Below are 13,418 nucleotides of genomic sequence, written 5' to 3'. Positions count from 1 at the left end.
TTGGACATGATACAACTTCCCTGGTTTAAACAATACTATTGGTATTACCTCGTGAAAAATAAAAAAGAATTTTTTTACATTATAACAGAGTGAACATTCTTTCAATAATATATATTATGTTTAAATAACTTTTAAATCTATCTATTATAAAAAATACTAGTATAAAGATTTCTGAGTTATGAACTTATTCATCAACATTCATCCCAGCATGCCTCTTTAAATCTAACCATTTATACATTTCATTCCAAACTTCGAAATAGTCTGTTTCAGTTTTATTTTTGAGCTCTAATGTTAACCTATCCATTTCAACACAGGATAGGATTTTATTTAATACTTCTTCGTTAGGGGTTTCTTTTCCCTTCCATTTCTGAGCATAGGCTAGTCTCGCTGCAGTTAGAATGTGCACTACTAAACATAAAAATCCTTTGCTGAATTTATCCTTGGTAATCCCTAATAGAAAGGTTTCTGGTTTTAATTCAGTTTTTAATGATAATATCTCTTCCAACCAATTTTTAATCAGATGCCAAAATTCTTGAGCTTTTGGGCATTCCCACCACATGCGGTAGTAAATCCCTGGTGGTCTTCTATATTTCCAACATAACGATGAGGATTTTTTGTCCATTTTTGCTAATCTTGTGGGAAGAAGATGCCATATGTAAAACATCTTATATAGTTTTTTATAGGTGGTAGCTAATGTTAACCTCCTATTCCTGTCCCATAATAGTTGCCAATTATCTAAATCGATACTATAGCCAAAGTTTTTGCTCCAAATTAGCATTGTAACTTTTACTTGTTCTTCTAACATTTCTTGTTCTAGTAGATATTGATATATCTTTTTTATCATTTTATCTTCAGTTCCTAGTAGAATTTTATCTAATTCTGTGTGTTCTAATTTTATCCCGGGTTCTTTTTTATCTTTTCTGTATCGTGATAGTATTTGCAGATATGCCCACCATTCCAGCTCTATGCCATCTTCTAGTAGTTTCCCCCTTATTTTCAACTCTCCGTTCTCATCTAGAATATCTTTATATGTAATTACCCTTCCTAAGTTCATAAATGTTGGGTGCAGAAATATCTCCAATGTCAAAATCCAATTGGGGATTTTCTTGTAGTTAGATTTTTTAATTTTAATCTACACATATAATAGTGCTTGTCTAATATAGTGTTTCTGAAAATACTGATGTGCTTTGTGTTTCCCATCCCATAGTATCATGTGCCACCCTGTCTGCATGTCATGGCCTTCTAGTGCTAACAATCTCCTATTCCTTAAGTGTATCCCTTCCTTTAACCAAGCAGATGTTGCCACCTGATAGTATTTTTCCCAATTTGGGAGGCCGAATCCTCCTCTTTCCTTTACATCTTGTAATAACTTAAATTTAATTCTCTGTTTTCTCCCTTGCCAAATAAAGTTGGATATAATTTTGTTTAAATTTTCAAAAAAGTCTTTGCCTAATTTAATCGTTATGCATTGGAATAGAAAGAGTAGTTTAGGAAGCACATTCATTTTAATTGTCGTGGTTCTCCCCATAAAGGAGAGCTGTAGGTTTTTCCATCTATCTAAATCCACAGTAACTTGATCTATTAGTTTATCATAATTTTCTCTTTTAAATGTGATTCATCTTGCTGTCAGTTGAATCCCCAAGTACCTTACTTTTTTTTAGCTATTTGAATGCTAATTTTTTCTGCTAGCTCGTTTCTTGTAATTTGGTCAAATTCTTAACTAACATTTTTAATGCCTTTTCAAACTCTGCCTGCAAGCTAACCCCCCAACTACTTCTCTTTTTTCTTATCCTCTGTTCACCATGCCTTTTGTCTTCCTCTCCTGTCTTTCAGTCCTGCATAGATGACCCCCAACCTTTGGAAGCAGAGCACACTGACCCAGACACTGCCTCCATCCATTTAAGCCATGGAATTGGGTTTTGAATCCAGCCGTCCACTAAAAAGCCACCATGCAATCTGAGTGGAACATCTTCCCAAGTCCTACCATTCCCCCAGATGCCTGTGAAAGCTGCAGAAGAAGAAAGGACTGTATAGCTCTATGTAACCTTGTATAGCTCTATCTAACTTGTTAATGGGTCAGTGGGAGGAGTCTCTAAAGGGCATTGGGAGACTTTCTGGACAGAAGGCAGTTTGGAATGTCTTTGTCTGAAAGAAGCATGGGCCATCAGATGTCACCCGATGAGCCTGAGCCATTATAAAGATGGTATGGAAGAGAGCATCATCCTTTTACTTATAGGAATGGACAAAAGGATGTATTTTCCAAAAGTATCAACCACAGCATGATTGCAAGTAATCTTTCTGATTAAAAATATATTTTTTATTATGAAATCATTTCTATTGAGTTGTCTATCTGACTTGATTTAAAAGAAGGTGTTTTTAACTCAGAATAATAAAAGGATGCTCAAAGTTCATATCAACTTTGTAAAGGCAAATAGTAAATTGATAGGATTAATTTTCCTCTGATATGCAGCAGTTTAAAGAAGCAAAGTAAAGATTCTCCAGCTTTAAAAAGGAAAAGTAGCTGGATGTGGCTAGATTCCTTCAATCACCTGCAACAGTAATTGATGGGGCTAGTCTCCCACTAAATGCCTGCAAAGCAAAGTCAGTGTGTGTGTTTGGCAGACAGCGTTTCAAAGAAGGTGTGATTCAATGCATTGTTTTGTTAATTAGCTGTTAACTCTGCCAGTAGCCACTGTATGACAAAGTTTATCTGCATATTGACAAGCCTTTGCTGGCAAGGATTCATTAATAGTCAAACTCAGCATGCTAGCCAACTGTTTAAAGAAAAGTAAAAGTTATACAATGCCTTGTGCTTGTTTGGATGCTTCTGCTAAAATTACCTTTGGATCTATTTACAAGCCAACGTTTAAAGCAAAGAAATATTGTAATGCCTATCTCACTAAGTAGAAGAGAGAAATCTGCATTCTCATTGTAGGATTTACTGGCATGTAAAGTTTGTATTTCTAACACCAAAAGAGAGCAGCAAGGGGCCCCTTCGAGGGCTATAAAAGGTCAATTAATCTCAACCGAATGCTGTTTTCTTAATCCACTTGCCCTAGCAACAGGTCACTAAGGAAAGCAATTAAGGCAATTAACCTCTTCTCCCAGCCACAGCACTGGTGAAAGAAGCTAAACTCCCCCGTCCCTTAGGAATGCTTGGAATTTCACCCATCCCAATTGGGAAGCCGGTGTTCAGAGATCCCAATAGCATCGCAGTGGCACCTCCTGGTGGCCAATCTTCACATGACACCTGCTAAATTTGATCATGTTAGATTGCAACAACTTCATAATTAATTCTGCACATAGCAGGCTTACACCAAGCCAATCTAAGAGAACCCCATAGAGGGAAAGATGGTACTTCACTGCACGCTTCACTAACTATGCAGAGTAAATCTGATAGTTAAAGAGCAAGTTACTTAAATTTATCCCAAGCTACCAACACCCCCTAGAGGGCACAGAGTGAACTTCGCCAAAGTATTCACTCATTCAAGCTGAAGACCAAGTTGTTCCAGTTTGAGATAAATTAAGGAGAAGAAAGCAAAGCCAATTGTCGTTGCTTATTATCACAAGCTGATGACCAAGGGGTTCCAGCCTGCAACTTAACGGCCAGGTGGGAGTTTTGTAGCTCTACATTCTCTCACTGGCCACTAGCAGTAACGTGGTAATAGGAAGAATTTGGCTGGCCTTTCTTTAGACGCCCCCTAGTGGTTAAAGGAGGAACTACACGGAAGCCTTTAATCACTCCCAGAGTCAGCCCTCTAGTGGACAAAGGGTGAACCTCGAAGGGAGAGCACCCTGGTAACTGACCCACAGCAAGCGACCCCTAGTGGTGAAGGGGTGAACTGCACTGAAGTACCCACAAACGCAGGAGAACGCACCCAGTGGCATCTCCACCCACAGACAGCACCCCTGAAGCTGATCTACAAGCAGCAACCCCTAGTGGTCAAAAATAAAAGTTCATCTAATTTGCTTTAAAATAGCTAGGAAGTGTACTGAACCTGTCCTAGCCAGGGCAGAGTGTCTTATTGATTTAGATGAAGGGGTTCAACCAACCAGCCTAGTTGAGACACCCCAATCAGCCGGTCAAGGAGAGATGCTGCAAACAGCCAACCTTGACCTGTATACAGAGGCTGTAGTTCAAGCCTCAACAAAGCCAAAAACATCTCAGGGTCACTATGGTCTGAGACAACAAAGAAAGCCCACAGAAGCCGTGCACTCACATCTGATGGAGAAATGGGACACCATCCACAAGTGCCATGAAAGATGCTGGGAAAGATTATACAAACTCTACCAAGAACAGAAGGAGGAACTCTCCTCAGAACGTGCGCACGCAGTGGAAGGAGATAAGGAAGATGCCTGTGCACAATGGATGGACTCTGAACGGCAACTCAAGGATGTTCAGGAACAATTAAGAGACTCAAGAGTCAATAGCGAGATGCAAAGCCTCAAGCTACTAAATGAGGAACGTAACAAGCTTCTAGAGAGCTCACAGGGTTCCCCACAGCCCAAGCCTCACCAGAGAGGCAGACCGGTCGACAGGGCCGAGTCTGAAGTTTCCCGCTCCTCACATGCACCATCACAATGGGCACATGTGGCTCCATCTCACGTGTCTGAAAAGGCCTCATCCTTTTGCCATATCTCCAAGGCACATTCCAGCGTGTCACAACAATCTCATGTCACAGGCGCCTCCCGCCTTTCAAAAGCATCTTCCCATCATAGCCGAACATCCAGAATTTCACATGCAGAGCAAGTAATCATCGATGCGGAAGCTGCCGAAGCAGTCTTTCAAGTGGCACAAGAGGAGCAACTGAAGAAGAAGGAATTAGAGGTGATGGAAATAGAAAAAGCTTGAATGAAGGCCAAAAGAAAGGCTGAAGCAGCTAGAAGGAAGACTGCAGAAGCTGAAGCAGAGACGGACGCAGAAGCTGAAGCAGATATAAGGAAAGCCAAAATGAAGACTGCTCAAGATGAGCTTGAGTTCATACAAAGCTAACGAGATGTGGCAGACAAAGTGGCAAGAGCAAAAGACCTTCAGAAAATACTCCAGCACACCAACTTCTCGCCAAAGCAGGAACAACAGGAGAATTAAGAATGGCGCAGTCACATACAGGCCTACGTAGACAACCGTGTTTCAGCATGACCAGGTGAGAACGCCACAGCCAGCCACAAGCCCCCCAAGACCGAGTAGACAAACTGAACAATCTGAACTACCAGATGCACCAGTCAGCCACAGAGTTGATGTTGCAACACCTAGGTCACGAGATCTTTCCACCGTTGCTGCCCCATTGAACCCATTGAACCACACCCTTCATGGCAACCGGATGGGTCCAGCAGCAACGGCAACAGCTACGCGGAGGACAGTGCCACAAGATCTTTCCACCGTTGTTGCCCCATGGAACCTGCTGAACCATACCACTGATGCCAATCGGATGGGTCCACCTGCAGTGCCAACGGCCCTACAGCAGAACCAGCCATCGCTTGGGGACAAGATTGAAAGAGCTCGAGCCACACTAGAATCCCTGCTGCGCCAACAGGAGGCAGCTTTCTAAGGAACCACCATCAGACCTGACCACAGAGGAGAGTCTCGAACACCAGCCGTGCCAACCTACCAGGGAGCTAGCTACACTCTACCAGAAAGACAGACCCTCCAACAAGTAAGTTAGAAGGAACCTGGGTTCCCTCAGCTCAACACCAGAGCAGAGGAGTTCAGACCAAGCCTACAAGGTCCCTTGCACATGACATGGCAAAATACCCTCAGCCAACAATACGCTGAAGGAAGTTACCAGCCAGCCATGGCACACGCCCCTGCTCCTGGAAGGGATGCACCACCTCCACCAAGCTACAGCACACACATGGGATCGATGTATCCCCCAATGTACGTTGGAAGAAGGTTGGACTTGGCAGCCAGAGGCGTACGAAGATTCTCCAACAAACCTGGAAAAGACTACTTATTGTGGAAGCACATCTTCAAGCACGCCATCAACGAAGAAAGGACTGGACCAGATGAGGAACTCGTCCAGCTGATAGCCTGGCTAGGCCCAAAATCCGTAATCACTGTGAACAACATCTTCGCATCCCATTTGGGCGACCCTGACATCAGCCTTGCAAAGACTTGGGCCACACTTGACAAGGACTACGGTGAACCCATAGTGACAGAGTCCTCACTTCTGGACCACGTTCTCAGTTTCCCCAACATAAGAATCTACGAACGTCAACAGCTGAAGATTTTCTCGTCGCTCATTATTCAACTACAGACAGCAAAACAGGATCCTACCTTGCCGGGATTAGCTTGCCTTGACCTGTTTAGGACACAAAATCTTATCATCCAAAAACTACCATGGTTGATATGTGAACAATGGATCGAGCTTTCTCGAGCTTACAGGAAAAACAACCAAAACAAAATTCCCCCCTTTGCTGTTTTCGCTGAATTTATCAGTGACCAGGCTGACCTCTACAACAACCCCCTGTACCTCTCCATCAGAGAAGCATACTTCCCAACGACCAAGTGAAGCAGTCAAAACCCTGATGTGGTCAAGGGTCCTGTCCAAGCTACAAAGGACAGAACCACCTTTTCAGTGTACAAAACAGACATCATGCCTCACCCAAAGAAGTCTCCAGACAAACAAATACTGAAAAGTGTTCATTCGAACCCTCGTCCAACTAAAAAAGGCCTGATTTGTCCAATTCACCTCACACTCTCTAAACAATTGCAGAAAATTTAGGAAAAAATCCCTAGATGACCGAAAAAACCTACTAAAGAGAATAGGATATGTTTCAAATGCTGTGACTCTATGGATCACATGACCAAAGACTGCACAGCTAGGGTGAAATGCCACCTGTGTGACAGTAACAAGCACCCAGCAGACTTAACATCTAGAAACTAAGAAGCCCTCTGAGGGGACACAACAAGCAACTTCAACGACGTAGACTCAAACTGACTCCGAAGAGCAGCCAAAACAATACGGGATGTACTACACAGATATATGCGGTGACTCACCATGCCCTCCTTCATGCTCACCCATCTGTCTTGCAAAAGTCTACCCCGACGGGCGACCTGAAAGGGCCGTAAAGAGGTACACCATATTAGACCTACACAGCAAAGCTACTATAGTTAAGCCCGCCTTTTTCGACCTCTTTGACCTCCCGAGTGAACTGAAGCATTTTGCAATAAATACGTGCACAGTACCAATGCGCATGGCGGGGAAGAAAATCAATGGTCTATGCATAGAAGCGATAGATGGAAGTTCACATTTCCGGTTACCATCAGTGTTAGAATGGGAGACCTTACCAGATGTTCACAGCGAAATCTCAACACCAGAGGCAGAAAGAAAAATACCTCACTTAGCACACATAGCCGATTTAATCCCTCCTCTAGATCCTGAAGCTGAAATCCTACTCATGGTGGGAAGAGATGCCCCAGAGTCCATTGGCTCTGATGAAAGAATCAAAGGTTCACCAGGAACCCCAGTAGCCATTAAGACGGAACTCGGATGGGCCATAGGAGGGATGGTTTGTGTTGACCAATCGCAAACCCCAACCCAGGTGAGCATCTCAAAAATCTCCATTCCCAGTAATGGAACAGCACCTCACCTAAAACCACACCTAGAACACTGCATGCTTGTGACAACCAAACCTGTTTTGAAAGCAACAGTGTTCCAGACAAGCAAGAATTACAACAATTTAGCTTTGTCCATAGAGGACAAACAAGACAAACAACGTCTCCAAGACTGGGAGTCATGGAGCATACTCCCAAGATGTCTCCAAAGCATGCAAGTGCAGCGCACGTATGTCTCCAGCTCACCCGCCACAGTGCAGAAGAAAGAATTGTACACTTCTTTAGATGTATCTACGAAGGTAAATGCAGCCTCAAGATGCATCACAGTCCACAGCGAGGAGAGCCACACTTATGTCATCTTATTTGCAACCATAAGATACATCAGAGTCTACAGCAGGGAGTGCTGCAGTCTCGGTGTCTTCTTTGGAAAAGTGAGACTAACAATGCAAGAAGGCCACACCGTACCAAAGTTAGAGTGATGTGGTACCACTTTGGCTGTAAAGCTCACCAACTTTACAGCGAAGACGTTATGCCTTGAACTATAGTCTACCAACTTCTACGCAGACAGCAAGATGATGTCAAGCTACATCTGCAAACAAAGCAGACATTTCTACGTCTATGTAGGTGACAGAGTGAAAAGGATTGAAACATTTTAAGCCCTGAACAATGGCAACATGTGCGAACAAATAAGAACTTTGTTAACCAAGTGAAGTGGCCCAATCTTGCCACACAGTTAACAGAATTGATCTGGCTAGAAAGTCTTGAGTTCTTGGCCTGTCCAAACAGACAGATGCCACAGAGACCAAAACGTTATGCACTTCCAGCTTCAGATCAAAGTGCCAACCTTCAATCTCAGACACCCAGTAAACGTCAACCAATCCACTTCAAAACCCTGTCTAAACGGAGACACCTGAAATTAGGCATAGTTTTGATCGGCTTGATCACTTGTCTCAGCACCCCAAGAATTAGCCTTGTAGGAGCCTGCCAGGACCTACAGACTATTGGAGACATTTGCCATGACACAACGATTGACAAATGTCTGAAGGCCAAAAATTGCCTTACCCATACATCTCACATGGGAGAAGCGTGCATAGGCAAAGCATGGGAGCACATGATTGGTGCACCCTGCGAAACCATGGATTTTGTGTCATTAAAGACACCCACACCTACACATGACGTCCTCACTACCCTGATGACAACAGTAGCAGCCCTTTTCAATACTCCATCGGTAGTTCCAGACCGGTCGGTTCTTGAGTATCCTGAGTTTCTTCCAGCTGTTCCTGATTTTTCAGTTCCAGCGGTTGTTCCTGATTCTTCAGTTCCAGCTGTTGTTCCTAAGCCTGATTTTTCAGCCCCAGCTGTTCCTGTGTTTCCAGATCTAGCTGTTCCTGTGTTTCCAGGTTCTTCAGTTCCTGAGTATCCTGTGAATCCAGTTCCCTTTGTTCCTGAGAAGTTTTGGGTTCCAGTTTTCCAGTTCCAGATTTGGTTCCAGTTTCCTTCACAGGAAGAAGACCTTGTCTTGCTGGGAGACAAGAACGCATACCAGAACTATTGGCCCATGGGATTTATGCACCAGGCCCACCCACTTGATGAACTAGTTTGCCCAGCCGAGGTCCAGATCATGAAGTCACGTGAGTCAAGTCATGACTCAAAGACACTTGTACCAGGCTGATCACCGATTTGGTCCCATTGCTGATGAAGACTGAACCAGAAGATCAAACCTCAAATTATGTATTGTCTTTATGCATTGTTTGATGTAACACTTGCTTGTTGTTTTTTTGCATAATTGTGCATGTTTTATATTTACTTTATAGTTATGCATGTTTGATACCAAGTTTTTACTTATTTAGTCACAAGTTAGTTAACAATTAGTATTGCATGCCTTAATGCTATTTTTTTTTTGCTATTTCAGTTAGTTAGTAGTGGAAATATAAATTTCCAAGTGGGGAGTATTCTGACCGTATAGCTCTATGTAACCTTGTATAGCTCTATGTAACTTGTTAATGGGTCAGTGGGAGGAGTCTCTAAAGGGCATTGGGAGACTTTCTGGACACAAGCCAGTTTGGAATGTCTTTGTCTGAAAGAAGCATGGGCCATCAGATGTCACCCGATGAGCCTGAGCCGTTATAAAGATGGTATGGAAGAGAGCATCATCCTTTTACCTATAGGAATGGACAAAAAGATGTATTTTCCAGAAGTATCAACCACAGCATGATTGCAAGTAATCTTTCTGATTAAAAATATATTTTTTGTTATGAAATCATTTCTATTGAGTTGTCTATCTGACTTGATTTAAAAGAAGGTGTTTTTAACTCAGAGTCAGAATAGGAGTCATGGAGCCATTGGTCCCCACATGAAGCCTCAGAAGAAAATTAGGAAGACAATGGGGGTGGGGTGGGCAGAAAGTTTTCTTTCTTGCCCCATTTGTTTTGTAACAAGCCAGTTGAATGTATTTATGGAGTGATGGCATTTGGGAATAGTTGGCACAGCAAGTACTGAACACCTTGGACTTCTGTCTGGTAGGAGAGAAAATTTATCCAGAATGTTTGTATTGCCTGTTTTGTAGAAGCAGCTGCACACACACATGCACACACACCATTCAGAATCAGATTGAGTCTTCTCTTTCATTTACTTTCAGTAAAGCTCCAGCCTGATTCTTGCCCTGTGTCATTAAAACTTTGTAGGAACAATTTCCTGCAAATTCCAAGGGGGAGAAAATCAGGCCCCGTCAGGTGATTTGCAATCCATATGCCCTGATTAGGGAAGTAGCAGAAAAGAGATCTCCAAACCTAAGCCCTGAATATCTTGCACTGGTGGACTCAGATTGGGAGTCCTAGGGCTCACTATGTGCAATTCAAGAAAATGTAATAGCCTGGCTTGCATACTGGTGATAAATATGATCAATATGATAAATCTTCAGAGTCAGTTAAACCTACAATACAATGGAAACTAACTGAATAGAAGAATAAGTACAATTGGTGGGATATATATATTCAATAATGATGGTGAAAATGCGACTCCCGGGCATAATTATAAATGGAATGAATAAAGCGCGTTCACCAGGAGAGTTTAAAGTTAAAATACTTTAATTAAAGTATTTTACTATATTAAAAGGTTGCCAAGCTTTCGTTGGGAAAACTCCCCAACATCTTCAGGGCTGAGAGACTGTTTCTAACAAGGTGGTTTTTTTTTTTTTAATTGAAAATTTTTAAAAGTTTTACAAATAAACAACAAAAACAAAGCAACCCTCACCCAATCCCTCCCAAACCCACCCCTCCCTCCCCCCTCCCCAAGCTTCCCAGAACTGAATACAGGCTTATTTAAAAATTTTTAAAAAACCTAAACAAATTTTTACAACTTATAAAATAATTAATAATAAAATATTTATGACATAAGCATTAAGAAAAAAAAATACTTAAAAAAAGAGAAAAAAGAGAGGAAAGAGAGAGAAAAAGAAAAAGAAAAAGAAAGAAAGATAAAAGAAAAAAAAAGAAGAAAGAAAAAAGACGGGAAAAGAAAAGAAAAAACAATCTATAAAATATCAAAAATTTTTATACAAGTTATAAAAAATCTAAATGATATTTTTTCATATCCAAATTATATTGTATAAAATTTATCCATTTTTCCCATACAACAAAAAATTTCTCTTGAGATTGCTCCTTTAAGAAAGCCGAAATCTTTGCCATTTCCGCCAAGTAAGAAACTTTATAAAACCACTCTTGTAAGGTAGGCAAAGATTCCTTCTTCCAATATTGTCCTACTAACAGCCTTGCGGCTGTAATCAAATTTAGCATCAATATAACTTCCTTAGCATCACAATCAGTAACAATACCTAATAAAAATAATTGCGGGGTAAATTTTACCCTCCTTCTAAAGATTCTTTGAATATTCCACCATATCTTAATCCAGAAAGCTTTTATATTTTTACACGACCACCAAATATGATAATAGGTAGCATCCAAACATCCACATCTCCAACATTTAGGCTGTAGATCAGGGTACATAATAGACATTTTTTGTGGATCAAGGTGCCATCTATAAAACATTTTATAAAAATTCTCTCTTAAGTTCTGCGCTTGTGTGAATTTAACATTCCTCACCCAAATAAGTTCCCAAGTATCCAGTGGGATTGGTTCACCAATATTTTGTGCCCATTTAATCATACAATCTTTGATTAACTCAGATTCTGAATCCATTTCCACTAAGACCCCATAAACCCTCTTAATATGAGTTTGTCTTTGATCCCTTACTTGTTTAAAAAGATTTTCATCTTCTCTGAGCCAACCCATATTACGATCCATCTTCCATCTATCCACTATTTGTCTATATTGAAACCATGAATAAGTAATATTTTCATGTACTAAATCTTCCAAAAATTTTAACTGCCAATTTTGACCATCCCATCTAAGTAGTTGTATATAGGAAACCGTATCCATCTTAACTCCTCTCTTTATCCCCTCTATCGCATGCCAAGGTATAGCCCATAATGGTATTTTAAAATCACTTTTATAATATTTCCTCCACACCCTAAGTAAAGAAATCCTTATAATATGAGATTTAAAAACCCGATCCACTTTTTTATTAAAAATTAAATAGGCATGCCATCCAAAAAGTAAATCCTAACCCTCCAAATGGAGTATTTCTACATTTGTTAAATTCACCCAATCACTAATCAATGTTAAAACCACAGCATCATAGTATAATTTCAAATTTGGTACCTTGAGTCCACCTCTCTCACGGAAATCTTGCATAATTTTAAGTTTTACCTTGGTTTTTTCCCTGCCCAAATAAATTTGTTAATACCTTTCTGCCATTCATTTAAATTAAGTTCATTCTTTAAGATAGGTAACATTTGAAACAGAAAAAGAAATTTTGGTAGAACATTCATTTTGATAACTGCAATTCTACCCATAAGAGATAACTGTAAGTTATCCCAATTCTTTAAATCCTTCTGTACCCCAATCCACAACTTTTCATAATTGTTTTTATACAATTTTACATTAGAAGCAGATAATATGACCCCCAAATATTTTACCTTATCAACAACTTCAAAATCTGTTAAATTAACCAAGGTCTGTTTATCACAATTAGTCATATTTTTAGATAATATTTTAGTCTTATTATTATTAATTTTAAAACCCGAAACACACCCATATTGGTGAATCAATTGTAATAATTTTACTACCGAGTAAATAGGTTGAGACAAAGTAACAACCAAGTCGTCTGCAAAAGCTCTTAACTTATATTCTTTTTTATTAACTTCTATTCCTTTTATTTCTTGCGATTCCCGAATTTTAATCAATAAAATTTCCAATCTAACAAGGTGGTTTAAACGGGTTCCAAGGATGTCTGCGCTTGGTTCCTAGACCGTGCCAGCATTCCCCGCTGAACAGCTGATAGGTGGGAGGGGGAATCGGAGTAAAGATTTCTTCCGTCGTTCTCTCGAGCACTTGTGTTCACATCTCCATTTGAATCATCCTCCTCCATCATGGTGTCCTCCATGCTCATCTTCCCTCGTAGGTCAATATTCAAGTTAAATCCCCCCCATTTCTGTGAGCAAAAGTCTGTTGGTATTTGGGCAGATTCCCCGCTCATGTTACTTTCCCTTTTATCAAGCGAACGGGTCGTCATCACATGTTTTTTCTCCCCTCTCTGTATGGGATATTCACTTTTATTATTATTATGGGTAGTGCTAAATTTAGTGGTTCTATCCTCAAATTTCTTAAGCGCTCCAATGTCATTATTGTTGTTTTCTCCAATTAAAGGGGGTGTGGTTTCCCTTGATGTTGTTGGGAGGTTTCTGGGTAGTCTATATCAGATTGTTTCTGGTAGGGGGGAGGTGTAGCTCCTGGTTTAGAACGTT

Source organism: Crotalus tigris, unplaced genomic scaffold, assembly GCF_016545835.1.
Source record: "Crotalus tigris isolate CLP2741 ecotype Arizona unplaced genomic scaffold, ASM1654583v1 scf7180000018073.2002930, whole genome shotgun sequence".
Classification (NCBI taxonomy): Eukaryota; Metazoa; Chordata; class Lepidosauria; order Squamata; family Viperidae; genus Crotalus; species Crotalus tigris.
Note: the sequence above shows the minus strand (reverse complement) of the source record.